The sequence below is a fragment of the Sarcophilus harrisii genome, chromosome 4 (assembly GCF_902635505.1).
Source record: "Sarcophilus harrisii chromosome 4, mSarHar1.11, whole genome shotgun sequence".
NCBI classification, from domain to species: Eukaryota; Metazoa; Chordata; class Mammalia; order Dasyuromorphia; family Dasyuridae; genus Sarcophilus; species Sarcophilus harrisii.
In genome coordinates, this window is record NC_045429.1 from 371,946,697 (window position 1) to 371,962,730 (window position 16,034).

The following is a 16,034-nucleotide window of genomic DNA, read 5'->3' on the forward strand; positions in this document are numbered from 1 at the left end:
CAAGCTATCAACAATCACATAAAAAAGCCAAAACTAATAATCAGAGAAAATAAAATTAAAGCAATTTTGAGGTTTCACCTCGTACCAATCAAACCAACAAGTATAACAGAAGAGGAAAATGGCAAAAGTTGGAGATCAACTTGGTGATGCAATAGATAGGATACTGTGTCTAGCATTGCGAAGATTTGCATTCAAATTAAACTTCAGAGGCTTCTAAGTGATGTAATTTTCAATTCACTTTACCTCTGCCTGCCTCAATTTCTTTAACTTAAAATGTATATAACAAGAGCACCTCACTGGTCCCTGAAACAATCATATGAGAGGGGCAGCTAGGATGCACAGTGGGGAGATAGAGCACCAGCCCTGAAGTCAGGAGGACCTAAGTCATTTAACCCCAATTGCCTCAACAAAAAAAAAAAAAAAATCAGATGAGATATTTGTAAAACCTTAGCACAGTTAATACAACATAAATGCTTAGTCCTTCTCCATTTCTCCACAGTCCCACTTCCAACCACTATGCACTAGGGTAAAGCTATGAATTGGTCAACCAGTCATTGTGGAAAGAAATTTTGAACTATATCCATATAAAGGTACCAAGCTATGCATACCCTTTAACTCAACTATACCAAAGCTTCCTACATTATGGATTTAAATATGGAGTCATGTAAGTGAATATGTGGGGGTCACAAAATTATGGTTTATCATCAATAAATGTTTAATGTATATACCTATATACCTAAATATCGTGTAAAAATTTCTTGGGTGAAAAAGGGGTCACAAGTGGAAAAAGTTTAAGAAACTATACAACTGCACTATACAACTACTGCACCTATGTTCACAAGAATTCATAGAAAGAATTAAAAGATAGATATGTACAACAACATGTATAGCAGTTCTTTGGAAGTTAGTCAAAAATTAGAAACTAAGAGGTATCCTCCAATTGAGGAATTGGATTCAATAGCTTTTAGAGGTATCAAAATCTCTGCAATCTTTTTTCTACTACATCTATACATTTTTTAAACTTCTCTAATAATCTGTTAAAGGGAATAAAGTTTGCATGAGTTAATGCCATTGGGACACAAGATTTAACTAAAATAATCCACTGTACTCCACCACTAATGATAGTATAGCTGTGTTTGATTGAAATAGAGTATAATGATATTACAAAACAGCATTGAGAGGAGTCCTGTTATACATATTATTCCTTACTTCCATTAGCAGAAAAGAATCTATTAGCTAACAGATAATCAGGCTTGCCAAATATGACAGAAACCATCTCAGGGGAAGTCCTGAATTTATTTGTTTAAAAAAAAAAAAAGAAAAGAAGAAAATTTCTTAAAAGAAATCATTTCTCCTAGCTGTGTGACCCTGTGCAAGTCCCTTAACCCCAATTACCTCAGGGGGAAAAAAAAGTTTCTCCTCTGTCACTAACAGGGAATTAAAGAATATTATTACTTTAAAAAAAGGAAATAACTTCAGTACTTTTCTAAATTTTTGGAAATAACTTGAAATTCAACAAATTTTGTCTTTTTCTGTATTAATGAACGGATGCATGAGGGCAAATGTACTTGTTTTAGTGAACTATAGGCACAATATTTGTGAGAAAGGATATCTTGTAGAAGAAAAAAAAAGATATCAAGGTTAATCACATAATATACGTAGTGCTAGTGAAGTGGGCTACAATTTCATAATAATAAAAATTAATTCAGTGCTCTAAACCAAACAATAAGTGTATTACATGTATTTCCCTCATCTAACACAATTTTGTGAGATGGAGTGATAATACAAAGTATTATTATCTCCATTTGAGAAATAAAGGAACTGAAATTTAAAAAGGATAAATAATCTGTTGAAATAGCTAATGGCACAACTAAGCCCAAAAATCAAATTCTTTTCACTTCTTCTAGCTAATGTTTGTTTATATCCCTTTCTAGTTCTGCTTTTAACTTTCAGGACTTGCCACCAAACCTCAACTGCCATTTCTCTGTGGAACTCCCTACGATTTTCTCAACCTAACACCCCTTTGGCAATGAGGCTTCATTCTCCTCCAGGATCTGTTTCTGACTTTAAAAATTTTGACACCAAGGGTACAGTATGGATAACTCTGTATCCTTACCCTCTTTGCTTCTTTTTCTTTTTTTTTTAATGTTTTCTCTTCCATTAGAATATAAGCGCCACTGGAGAAGGAAATATTTTTCCCTTTGCTTCTAGATCTTAGCACAGTGCCTTGTCTCATCATTGCTGTTCAACATGTTCAACTAAAGGTTATAATAATTTGAAGATTTTTTTCTCCCAAGAATCTATTATTGTTTAAATAAAATTATAACAACATGAAAGTTTTGCAATACTATCAAATGCAAGAAAAAAACAAATTTCTCTGTTTAGTGAATTAAAATCTGGCCTCAGATACTTACTAGTGCTTGTCCCTGGCTTTAACTTGTCAGCCTTAGTTTCCTCATCTATAAAATAGGGATAATAATAGCACCTACCACCCAAGATTGTTGTAAGGATCTAATTAGATAATATTTGTAAAGTGCTTTGCAAAAACCTTAAAGCACTATATAAATGCTGGCTTTTATTATTTCTTATTAAACAGAACTTAAGCCATTCACATGCATATGTCTGTTATGTACATATATAGGAGAATCATAAAAAGTCTGTTAAAAGTATTTATAATCTGATACTAAAAGAGAAAACATAGGTTTAGATATAGTCTCAAAAAGGTGTAAAGTTTATAACTGACCTCTCTAATATTATCTGTAGCACTATCTTTCATGTTTCACATAACAATGATGTTCATGGATATACATTTGAGTTTATTATTTAACCTGATATTAAAAATATGACTACTAAAACCATACATTTAAATAAAATTAGAATTATAATATTAAAAAAAAACTTTCAGAGAATAAATTTTATATCTAAACCAAGAATCAAACAGGCAACATTATACTTACATGGGCATGCCCAACCTAAATAAATTATTATAAAAATATCAAATTTCCCTAACTTGTACCATCTATTCTTTTTATCTGTCGTTCAAAGATCAAGAGATGAGTCTAAAGTGGCTTTACAGGTCAGCTAGTTCAACCTATATCCTTCCACAATTCATTTTACAAGTGATTATGTAACCTCTGCTTATAGTCCTTCAAAGAGAATGAACCACAATTTAGTTTGGCTGTTAAATTCCTCTTTATTATAGCTGAAATTGTTTGGAAATTTTCCTTCACTAAACCTGTCTTTTTTGCAGCTTCCAAACACTGTTCCAGAGCTGTCCACTAGGGACAAGAACTATTCTTATCTCTTTCACTGGATAGCTCTTCAAATATTCATTTTCTAGAATCCCTACAACAAAACTAATCAAACAAACTCAAAACTAGATTTACCAAACCAAGCAAACTCACCTGCTCCCTTACCTTCTTTTTCCTCATCTACATTTCAAGTGAAAAAACATACCCACCAACCAAAAGTCCCACCAAATCCCATTAGAAGTTAAACATTTTTACAATAAATATATAAAAGTTTAAAAATATTTATTGCACAAAATATATGATACTGCTTTTTTTAAAAAAATGATCGATTTATTAGCAGACGGTGGTGAAAATTAGTTCACTCTGCTATCTACATAATCTCCTTTTAATCTTTTACAATCATGTTTCATTATTTCACTCTATATTTTGAGGCTTGACAATCTCATCCACAGACTCACTTCATTTTTTCCTCTATAAATGAGCCTTTAGGTATAGAAAGAATTCTATATTCTCTAGCTGAGTGAGGACTCTGCTTATGCAATATCATTATATTCAATAAACACTTATTGAACACCTCCACTGTCCAAGGAACTAATGGTCAGACAATAAATGGAGATACAAAAATGGGTGCAAACATACCTATATATCTCTAGAGAGCTTACAAATTTGTAATAAGGATAATAAAACATACGCAAAAAATGATAACCAGAATATGATAAGTAGATCAAATAAGGTGTTTTGAGAAGTCTATCAGTTAGTTATGCTATTATCTCCTCTGCCTTCCCTGAAAAATTTATCCACAAATTTTTTTATTACAATCAATACTTCCAATTTCTCATTTCATTTGCGCTTAATTTCTAAGGGTTTCTAGATTAATTTCTAGACTCTTCACTCTATTCCCACTCCCAATGATCCTGCTAAAACTGCTCTCACAAAAGTAAGAAATAACATATTACACTGGATCTCTTGCTTTCCCACCAATACTTCTATGTCTCTGACTACTCATTTTCTTCTGTTGACCTTAAGGTTATCTATCCGTGGTACTACCCTTAGATTTTCCACTTCTTTCATCTTATTTGACAATTTCATACTCAATTTATCTCCTCTATGAATATTTTGAAATTTGCGTCTGCAGTTCTGACATGTGTTCCAAGTTTCATCTGCCTAGAGAATATTTCCAGTTGCAAACATCATCATGCCTTAAGTTAAACATTAATTTTCTCTTAAACTTTAATCTATCTGTAACTTCATTATTTTTTCACTATTTTTGTTAATGAAAACACCATTTACTCAATTTCAAAACCTTGGAATTATTACTGACTCACTCTGCTTTACATGTACTCATTTTCTATACAACTGAGTTAGTAAGAATTTATTAAGTGCCTACTATATACTTGAGGCTGTGCCTAACTAAGCACTGGGGATAAAAAGAAAGGCAATAGATAGTCCCTACCCTTGTGGAGCTGAAAATGTAATGGTGGTGGAGACAACATGCAAACAGCTATATACAAACAAGCAATACAAGATAAACAGTTAATAATCAAGAGGTAAGATAACAAAATAGGGGTGGATAAGACTTCCTACAAAAAGTGGGCTTTAGCCGAGACCTGAAAGCAACAAAGAAATCCAGGAGGCAGAGGTGAGAAGGGCATTATACATATGGAAAACAGTTACTGAAAATGTTCATGAAAATGTTCAGAGTAAAGAAAGAGTATCTTGTGTGACAAACAGGAAAGAAGCCAATGTCACTGGATCCATTGAATACTTGGAGGTATAAGAAAGTTAAGGAAAAGAAAAGTTTATGAGGAACTGTGTCAAATGAATGCAATGGAGTTTACTGAGTAACAAAGGTGAAATAAGTGGATCTGCTCTTTAGGAAAAACACTTCAGTGGGTAATTGATGGATGGACTTATATGAAGAAAGACTTATAGAAGAAAATTGCAATAGTCCAGGAATAAAATCATGGCTTCCTCTAGAGTAGTGGCAGTATAAGAAGAGAAAAAGGTTCATTCAAAGGTGAAATGAATAGCCATTAGCTATCCATTTAGGTAAAAGGAGATTGGATTTAGGGAAAAGGAAAAAGCTGTGAGAAACAGAGAGGAATCAAGGACGATATCTAGGTATCTAGCCAGAAGGACTAGAAGCATGTTGCAACCCTTGACAGTCATAGGAAAAATGAAAGATTTTGGGGAAAAGATTATGAATACTGTTTTGGAAATATTCAGTTTGAGATGTCTATTAGATATCCAGTCTGAAAAGGTAATTAGAAATGTCAAACTGGAGGTTCAACAGAGATACTAGAAGTGAAAAAGTAGATTTGAGAATAATCAGCATAGAGATGGTAGTTAAATCCATGGGATCTAATGACATCACCAAATGAAATAGAGGGAGGAGAGGATTCAGGGAAAAGCTCTGGAAGGTATTCAAGCTTCACTGGCTTGATTTAGATGAAGATACAGCAAAGGAAACTGAAGAACAGTCAGATAGGTAGAACTCACGAAGAGTAACGTGTCCTAAAAAGCTAAAGAAAAGAAAGTATCAAGGAGAAAAGGTGATCGAAAACATCAGAGGCTATAGAGAAGTTAAGAATGATAAGAACTAAGAAAAGACCACTAGATACGGCAATTAAGAAATCACAGGTAAATTTGGAGAGAGTAATTTTGTTTGAAGATGTCAAAAGCTAAATTGTATAAAGAACAGAGTGAGAAGAGAACTAGAAATACCCATTGCAGATGGTCTTCTCAAGGAAGTGGGCCACAAAAGCCTGGAGAGAGAGTTAGCAGAAACAGATCAAGTAAGAATTCTCTGAGAAGTGGAGAGATAAACATGTTGGTAAGCAGTAGGGAGTAGTAGCAGCCAATAGCAAGAAAGAGAGTGAAGATAAGTGGGAGAATAAGGATGACAAAGGAAGTTACCTGCTAAAGGAGATGGGATGGGGTGGGATCACTTGTGTATGTAAAAGGTAACTTTGGCAATCCAAAGGGACTGGAGAATAAGGATGACAAAGGAAGTCGACTACCTGCTAAAGGAGATGGGATGGGATGGGATCACTTGTGTATGTAAAAGGTAACTTTGGCAATCCAAAGGGACTACCTTTGCATATGGAACATAGTGAAGGAAGAATTGGTGGCAGCAAGCATTTGAGTGATGAAATAAGGAGGAGGGGAAAAGATGGAATTCTCAGTAAAGTCTCAATTTTTTTGTCTAAAAAAATGAGGCAAGGTTCTTCCCTGAGAGGGTAGGACAGAGGAAGTTTGAAGGGAAATGAAAAGGTTTTGAAGAGCAAAATGTTAAAGTGACTCTTTAACTGAGGTGAATGTTAAAGTGAATTAATTGGGGAGGCTTTATAAAAGGATTACCCAGAAGCAAATAAGGACTAGTTGAGGCTATATAATGTAAATGTGTTATGGATCCAGTCATAACAATTGTGCAACTTTCTTCACCTTCAACAGTATGTGTGAAGAAGCAAATGCAGCAGGTGGTGGAAATGACCCAAGGCTGAGATTTGGAAAGGCACAGATACTCCATTTAAAAACAGCCCCCAGAATAATCATCTTGTTATTTCCTGCCCTGCTGCACTTCTCTGGACTTCCAAGATGCTCCCAATAGCATCATCATCCTATAAGATCACATATAAACCCTGAAATTCACACCCTACCAGTAATTTCCAAATGAGGTATTTTTATACATTGCTAATTGAGAGCGTCTCTCCTCTCACTACTTTTAATATTTTAGAATGTATTCATATGCATACATGTTGTTTCTCCCTATAAAATGTGATCTCATTAAAGATAAGGGCTATTTAAGTCTTTCTATCTAGTGTCTCATTATGCCTTGTTATATGGTAAGCATATACTAAATGCTTGATCAAATGATTTCCTATTTTTAGGGGACAAACTGATGAAATAGAAAAAGCACTCTACAAGGCGGGAATTAGGTCTTTCTAACGTAGTGTGACCTTAAGAAGCCACTTAACCACTCAATTTTTCTCATCTTAAAAAAAAAAAAAAGATAAATTCTGTTTCTGAGGGTTCACAGGCTGATTGTGGGCATCAAAAAAGAGGCTGTGTGTAAAAGTGCATATCACTTTGACTGTAATGAAGCAGGGAGTTCAGAAAGAAAAGTAAATTATACTTCAGTTTCAAAAAAGAAGGGAAAATCTTTGTGTAAAGAATAGAAATTCCAATAGTCTTGTCATGGAAAGATCCATCTGTATCCAGATAGAGAACTCTGGAGAATGAATATGGATCAAAGCACAATATTTTCACCTTTTTTGTTGTTGTTTTTTTGCTTTTTTTTTTTCTTTCACCTTTTGATCTGATTTTTCTTGCACAGCATGAAAAATGTGGAAATAGGTACATAAGAACTAAACATGTTTAACCTATATTGGACTGTTTGCTGTGGAAGGGGGTGAGAGGGAAGGAGGGAGAAAAATTTGGAACAGAAGATATTGCAAAGGTGAATGTTGAAAACTATCTCTAAATGTATTAGGAAAAATAAAAAGCTATTTAAAAATTCAAAAAACAGCCATTGATAATAATAATAATAATAGCTTTTCTTAAGACAATATAAAAACTTCATTATTACAAGAGTTCCATTCACATAAAAATCAGAACAATTACACTAAATTAGGCATCATTTATACAAATAAATACAACTTCTCTCCAATTTAAAGAAAATACAGTATCAGAATCCCTCAAAATGGTCGTCTGCTAATGAATGCCTTGGATGGAAATTTTTTTTTAATATGATTATGACAATTTTACTGTGTCAGGATAGACATAAATCCTTCTTAAAAGATTATCTTCTGTGGGCAAAGATCTAAGTCATTTTAGAGGCTTTGATTTTTAAAAAAATGTAAAGAAGATTCTAAAGGGACTCTCCTCTTCTAAAATGATAGTGGAGAAGACCTGAAAATTTGCTAAATCATCTAATCGAGTCATTTGCTGATTTAATTGGCATCAAGTGTTGCTGCCTGGACAAGCCAGATGGTAGGACATCTCATAATTATATGCTCCAATTAATTCCTTTTTTGTCACAGAAATCTTAAATGTGGCAGCATGAAAAAAAAATCTTCCAACCAATCAATAAAAATACCAGATATTAATGTCTAATTAGTCTTAAAAAAAAAAAAAGCAAGGTAATCAAGACAAAATAAATAAATAAATAAAAACATTTGAGAGTTTCTTTTAAAAAAATGGAAAATTCAGTTAGAAAAGAAAATAACAAAGAAACAAAAGAAAAACTACATTAGGGAAGAGATAAATATTTAAGAAACTATGAACATGGGCTATGTATTTGTTAAATTGTTATGGAAAGAAAATCATTAATGTGACTATATTAGAAGTCTATTATATTCAAATGTGGTAACAGCAATATTACAACTATATGAAAATGCACGGTAGTTAAATTTCACATCTTTTCTTAAAATTCTGCTACATAAAAAAAAGTTAAACCAAATAAATTTATATTAGTTTCACATTATTGTAATCTAATGAGAAGAAAACATGGAGGGTGAAGACCTGAGTTCTAGGCCTAATTTTGCCATCAATTAGTGACCTTCTGTTTTAAATATCTCAACAATAAAACAAAATTACCATTTATCTTACTTCATAGGGTTGCAGTAAAGATGCAATGATATGAAAAAGCCATCTTTTACTCTACCCTGGAAATAGCAGTTTTTAATGCAATTATACTGAGGCTCTCTGGAGTTGTCCTAAGCTCATTTTCAATAAAAAATGTAATTCCAGCATAAACAGCAATAACAATGCCCCTCCCAGCAGCCTCAGCAGCAGCAGGTCAAACAATCCTGCCAGCCACCTCCCATCAAGGGCCAGGAGCCATCCACTCCTAAAACAAAAGATCCCTGTGCTCCTCAAACCAAGAACCCATGCCCACCCAAGGGCATAGTGGTACCAGCTCAACTGAAGTGCCCATTTGCCCAGCAGCCCAAACAGAAGAAAAGAGCACTGGGATCCACATCTAGCTATACCCTCTCTCCTTGGAAACCATCTATGAAGAGAGAGATCTCTCATCCTCCTATTTCCTTTTGACCCTCCCATTCCTTGTACTAGAAGGCCAGTGGCTCCAATAGGTTCCCCTATTTTAGCTCCAGATCCAGGGATTGTAAATATGCTTACTCCATGTTCTCTAAAACCAGGAGCCCTGACTTAGGAGAGAAGAGCTGCCTCAGCTTGACTTTCCCTATCTTACCCTTTCTCTTTCCTGCTCATTGACACAACACAAGCTCAAACAGCCTAGCTCGTGGAGAGTGCAATGATTTCAATCTCAAATTCCAGTGCCCTAATGGGAAAATGTAAAGTTTAATGTACAACTGCTCCCTGATCCAACCCAGCATCCTCACTTTCTTGACCTTCATCCAATAAAGCTGATGTCACATTAAAAAAAAAAAAAAGATACAATGATATAATAATCAAAGTCAGTGTCATAAATTAAAGAGCTAGAAAAGACCTTACAGGTCACCTTCTAGTATAATCCTTCATTTATAAAGGAGGAAGCCAAAGCCAAAGAGAAATTAAATAACTTGCCCAAGATAACATAGGTGTAGCAAGAAGCAATCTTCTTTTCTTATCTTTTAATATCTTCACCAGCTCCCACTGGCTCAATATCATCTCTAAATACATGACTTAACACAATCCACATACTCAACCTTAGTATCTCTCAGCTCTCCTCCTATATCCTCAGCTGTTGGTAATTTCTGACAGGTTATTTGGTAAGCATCTCAAATTTGGCATGTCCATAAAAAGAATTAAATCACTCTTCAAACTGATTCCCTTTTCCTAATTTCCCTGTTTATCACCATTCCTCCACTAACTAATGTCTGTAAACTTGGGAATTATCTTCAATTATGCATTCTATATGTTTCTCAAGTGCTTCAACACATTTCATATCACATTTGTTTGGGATTTTGTATGTGTGAGTGTTTTTTGGTAAAAATATTTCATTAGAAACTAGGACAGTAATACATTATTGGTGAAGTTGTTAACTGATTCAACCATTCTGGAGAACAATTTGAACTATCTCCAAAAGGCTATAAAACTATGCATATCCTTTGATCCAACAGTGTCTCTGCAACCCAAAGAGATCATTAAAAAAAGGAAAAGGGACGCACATGTGCAAAAATGTTTGTAGCAGCCCTTTTTGTGGCAAGAAACTGGGGAATGGTTGAATAAGTTATGGTATATGAAACTTATAGAATATTATTGTTCCATAAGAAATGATCAATAGGATGATTCCAGAGAGGCCTGGAGAGACTTACATGAACTGATTGCTAGGTGCAATGAGCAGAACCAAGAGAACATTGTATATAGCAATAATAAGATTATGTGACTTAGCTCTTCTCAGCAATGTGGTGATCTAAAAGACTTGGGATGGAAAATGTTACCTATATCTAAAGGGAGAACTATGGAGACCAAATGTGGATTGAAACATACTATTTTCACCTTTTTTGCTTGTTTGTTTGCTTTTTCTTTCCCATGGTTTCTTCTCTTTTGTTCTGATTTTTCTTTCATAACATAACAAATATGAAAATATGTTTAAAAGGACTATACATGTGTATCCTGTATCAGATTGTCTACTATCTTGGGGAAGAAGAAAAAAATTTGGATCTCACAATCTTAAAAAATGAATGTTAAAAACTATCTGTATATGTAACTGGAAAAATAAAATATTATTGAGAAAAAAAAATTATTTCATCACAATAGTACCTGAGGAAACCTAAACTGCTATCATAACATTAATGGAAAAGTGAAACTTTCTTCAAAGTCTAAAATAAATCATCAGAAATAACTGAAAAAATGACAAAAATATTTTAAACTTGGCTTAAATTCCTATTATTGTTTAATCAATATCAATGAATATAAGTACCCTATGAAAAACAAACCATTCAAATGTGATATATTTAAAACACAACGATATCAAAAATATTTAAGGAATATTCACTTCTCATAAAAGTCAATGTACAAAGTAAAGAACCTCTTGGAATGTTATTTCTGTAAGAAAATTAATAAAACTATACAACATTAAATTCTTATACATGTTCGTTCTCTCTCTCTCTCTCTCTCACACACACACACACAACACACACACACACACACACACACACACACACACACACACACACACACACACACAACTTGTATTTAGTCATCACCAAACTAGAGGTCCAGTGACTGTAGGTTAACAGCAACAGTAATTGCCCTTTATAAAATGTTTTAAGATTTTCAGAATGCTTTTCATTCATTACTTTACTTGAGCCTCACAAATGCCCTATGTGCATCCCAACAATCAGTTCTCCTGATTAATGAAAATCAGATATGGAAGAAAAAAAATTTTTTATTCATTCCTCAATCTTTTGAAGGGTGAAATCATCATTAAGGTAAATCAAGAAATTATTAGCTGATCTTATTTTTGCAAAATATTCACAAAGACATCCAGATATTTGAAGTACTTCATCACTACTGTACCTTGCCTCTGTTCAACACTTCTGTATTCTTTCCTAAATTCATCTACTTCCTATTTTCCTTAGGTTGTTTACAGCATGATCCTATGACAAAATCATTTGGTTTTGTGCTTGTTTCAGACATACATAATATCATAAACATAAGAGATAGAAAGAATGGCCTTAGAGGCCATCTAGACTTGAGGCACTCTCCATACCAAGGTTCCTCTCTGAAATTTCTAATTTTCTTCACATGAACATAACATTTTTTTATTATAACTTTTTATTGACAGAACATATGCATGGGTAATTTTTTACAATATTATCCCTTGCATTCATTTCTGTTCCGACTTTTCCCTTCCCTCCCTCCACTTCCTCCCCTAGATGGCAGACAGTCTTATACATGTTAAATATGTTATAGTATATCCTAGATACAATATATGTGTGGAGAACTGTATAGTTCTCTTGTTGCACAAGAAGAATTGGATTCAGAAGGTAAAAATAACTTGGGAAGAAAAACAAAAATGCAAGTAGTCCACCTTCATTTCCCAGTGTTCCTTCTCTGGGTGTAACTGATTCTGTCCATCATTGATCAATTGGAACTGAATTAGATCTTCTCTTTGTTGAAGATATCCACTTCCATCAGAATATGTCCTTATACAGTATTGTTGTTAAGTATATAATGATCTCCTGGTTCTGCTCATTTCACTCAGCATCAATGAACATAACATTTTAATAAACAATGCTACTACCCTACAACATTCACCTCTTTCCCTATCTTGATTCTTTTTAGTAAAATGTACCCATCTAGAGCCACACTTAAGTGATAAGTTTCTTCCTACCAGCCTCAGGGATACCTACGAGATGATATTCACTTCCTTATGCTACAGCTTTATTTTAGCTCATTTTGCTTCCTTTCTGGCCACTTATGAACGCTGTTTTCACTACTGACTACTTGCTTGGATTTTGTCTACTTTTGAACGTCTCAATTGCTTCTTCTTCCTCCTCCTTTATGAAAATGAATTTGATACATAGGCATTTCCCCTCCTCCATTTAAATAGAAACCAGCAAATAGGCTCTTGCTAAATTTGCTAAGTATCTTCTCCCTCTAGAACTCAGTTTTTATTCCTCTAATTCAATATTCTCAAAATTTTTGCTCCAAAAACTCCCTTCAACAACAAAGTATTTTGAACTCCAATACTATTCTTAATATTCTTTAAGAATTCTTCATTAAGTCTTTATAATAACTACATTTTCTTTTATCCAAAAGCTTGAAATTAAAATTTACATTAATTACAATTATAGAACAGGAAATTTTTTTTATAGATCTAAGTATAAAAACTCTTAAGCATACCTGATGATAAAAATAGTTACAAATATTTTATGTGGGATATAAAGAAATGAAAGAAGTAATCTATAAAACCTTATAAATTATATATATATACTCATATATAATATTCAACAAAATTTATAAAATAAATTAAATCATTTATTTTATAAATTTTGTTGAATATTAAATGTCATTTTAATAAAATAAACTACAACCAGGAAGATGTCTGACAATGTAATAATCATAAACTAATTTCGATAATGAATGTTTAAATTTGAAAAGAAGTTTTTTTTGTTTTTTTTTTATTTAATAGCCTTTTATTTACAGGATATATACATGGGTAACTTTACAGCATTAACAACTGCCAAACCTCTTGTTCCAATTTTTCACCTCTTACCCCCCCACCCCCTCCCCTAGATGGCAGGATGACCAGTAGATGTTAAATATATTAAAATATAAATTAGATACACAATAAGTATACCTGACCAAAACGTTATTTTGCTGTAGAAAAAGAATCAGACTCTGAAATATTGTACAATTAGCTTGTGAAGGAAATCAAAAATGCAGGTGTGCATAAATATAGGGATTGGGAAGTCAATGTAATGGTTTTTAGTCATCTCCCAGAGTTCTTTTTCTGGGCATAGCTAGTTCAGTTCATTACTGCTCCATTAGAAATGATTTGGTTGATCTCGTTGCTGAGGATGGCCTGATCCATCAGAACTGGTCATCATATAGTATTGTTGTTGAAGTATATAATGATCTCCTGGTCCTGCTTATGAAAAGAAGTTTTCAATATTTAGCACACACAGTCTTAAATGTGATGCCACATGCAGCTTACTTATACATTTTGATATTAAAATAAAGTAAAAATGCTCATCAAATATGTGGCAGAAAGTGAAAGGATAATATTATAAGCCCTTTTGAGATGAAAAAAAAAAAAAAAAACTAACCAACTGATGAAAATAAATGGCCAGTCATGATATGTGTAAAACAATTACTTTTCTAAAGGTTTGTGACTATTAATATATTATAAATGTGTTTACTGTTGCTGTCTGTTGTTTGTTGTTGTTCGACCTTCATCAGTGCCAAAGTACTTGGCACTAATTCCATCCCAGCAAAGATATAAAGTTAGGGATCACTGCTCATCCAGGAGCTGACTGACAACCTCCAGGTTATATGACAAGAGGAGGCTATCCCTGATATAAGAAGACCAAAATGGCATCACAACATTAGGGTCAAGGCAGAGTATGTTCAGATATGGTTGATCCAATTAATATAAACTAGGAAAGCTCTACCACAGGTAAAGTACAAATAAATGGTCCATTTCAGCATGTGAGATGGAAATCTTTAAATTTATGCACCTCATGTTTTTTGGGGGGGAGGGCTACTCTGATTCTGCTTTGCTCATAAACACAGCACCGTCTTTGATATACCTATATAGTGTGCATAGACATAACTATGATCATACTATATAGTCCTGTGCTAGCATCTACCATGTCTCACAATCAAATACTAATATTCTTCAGAGAGACCTTGTGAGTGTCCTTGTTATTACTTCTTCTAACCTCCATGTAAGTTCTTGTCTCGTGTTAGTTCTCTGTAAAAGCCTTTTTAAGTAAATATATGTTTAGCATTTGGACTATGAAGCACATGGAATTGTGCTCTCAGCAATAGTTAAGTTTTTTGAAATTTATTTATTTATTTTTAAAATAATTATAACTTTTTATTGACAGAACCCATGCCTGGGTAATTTTTTATGTTATCCCTTGCACTCACTTCTGTTCTGACTTTTCCCCTCCCCCTGTTCCTCCCTCTCCCAAATGGCAAGCAGTCCTATACATGTTAAATATGTCACAGTATATCTTAGATACAATATATGTGTGCAGAACCGAACAGTTCTCTTATGGCACAGGAAGAATTGAATTCAGAAAGTAAAAATAACCCGGGAAGAAAAACAAAAATGCAAACAGTTTACATTCATTTCCCAGTGTTCTTTCTTTGGGTGTAGCTGCTTCTGTCCATCATTGATCAATTGAAATTGAGTTAGATCTTCTCGCTGTCAAAGAAATCCACTTCCATCAGAATACATCCTCATACAGTATTATTGTTGAAGTATATAATAATCTCCTGGTTCTGCTCATTTCACTTACCATCAGTTCATGTAAGTCTCTCCAAGCCTCTTTGTATTCATCCTGCTGGTCATTTCTTACAGAACAATAATATTCCATAACATTCATATATCACAATTTACCCAACCATTCTCCAATTGATGGGCATCCATTCATTTTTCAGTTTCTAGCCACTACAAACAAGGGCTGCCACAAACATTTTGGCACATACTGGTCCCTTTCCCTTCTTTAGTATCTCTTTGGGGTATAAGCCCAGTAGTAGCACGGCTGGATCAAAGGGTATGCACAGTTTGATAATTTTTTGGGCATAATTCCAGATTGTTCTCCAGAATGGTTGGATCTGTTCACAACTCCACCAACAATGTATCAGTGTCCCAGTTTTCCCACATCCCCTCCAACAATCATCATTATTTTTTCCTGTCATCTTAGCCAATTTGACAATTGTGTAGTGGTATCTCAGAGTTGTCTTAATTTGCATTTCTCTGATCAATAGTGATTTGGAACACTCTTTCATATAAGTGGAAATAGTTTCAATTTCATCATCTGAAAATTGTCTGTTCATATCCTTTGACCATTTTATCAATTGCAGAATGGCTTGATTTCTTATAAATTAGAGTCAATTCTCTCTATATTTTGGAAATGAGGCCTTTATCAGAACCTTTAACTATGAAGATGTTTTCCCAGTTTGATGCTTCCCTTCTAATCTTGTTTGCATTAGTTTTGTTTGTACAAAGGCTTTTTAATTTGATGTAATCAAAATTTTCTGTTTTGTGATCAATAATGGTCTCTAGTTCATCTTTGGTCACAAATTTCGTCCTCCTCCACAAGTCTGAGAGATAAACTATCCTATGTTCCTCTAATT

General features: G+C 33.7%; 1 protein-coding gene across 11 annotated transcripts in view; it reads right to left on the reverse strand.

Annotated features, from left to right (window-relative positions):
• ARID4B (AT-rich interaction domain 4B) overlaps positions 1-16,034 on the reverse strand; it is a 177,875-nt gene that overhangs the window by 103,742 nt on the left and 58,099 nt on the right. The gene's annotated exons all lie outside the window — the stretch shown is intronic.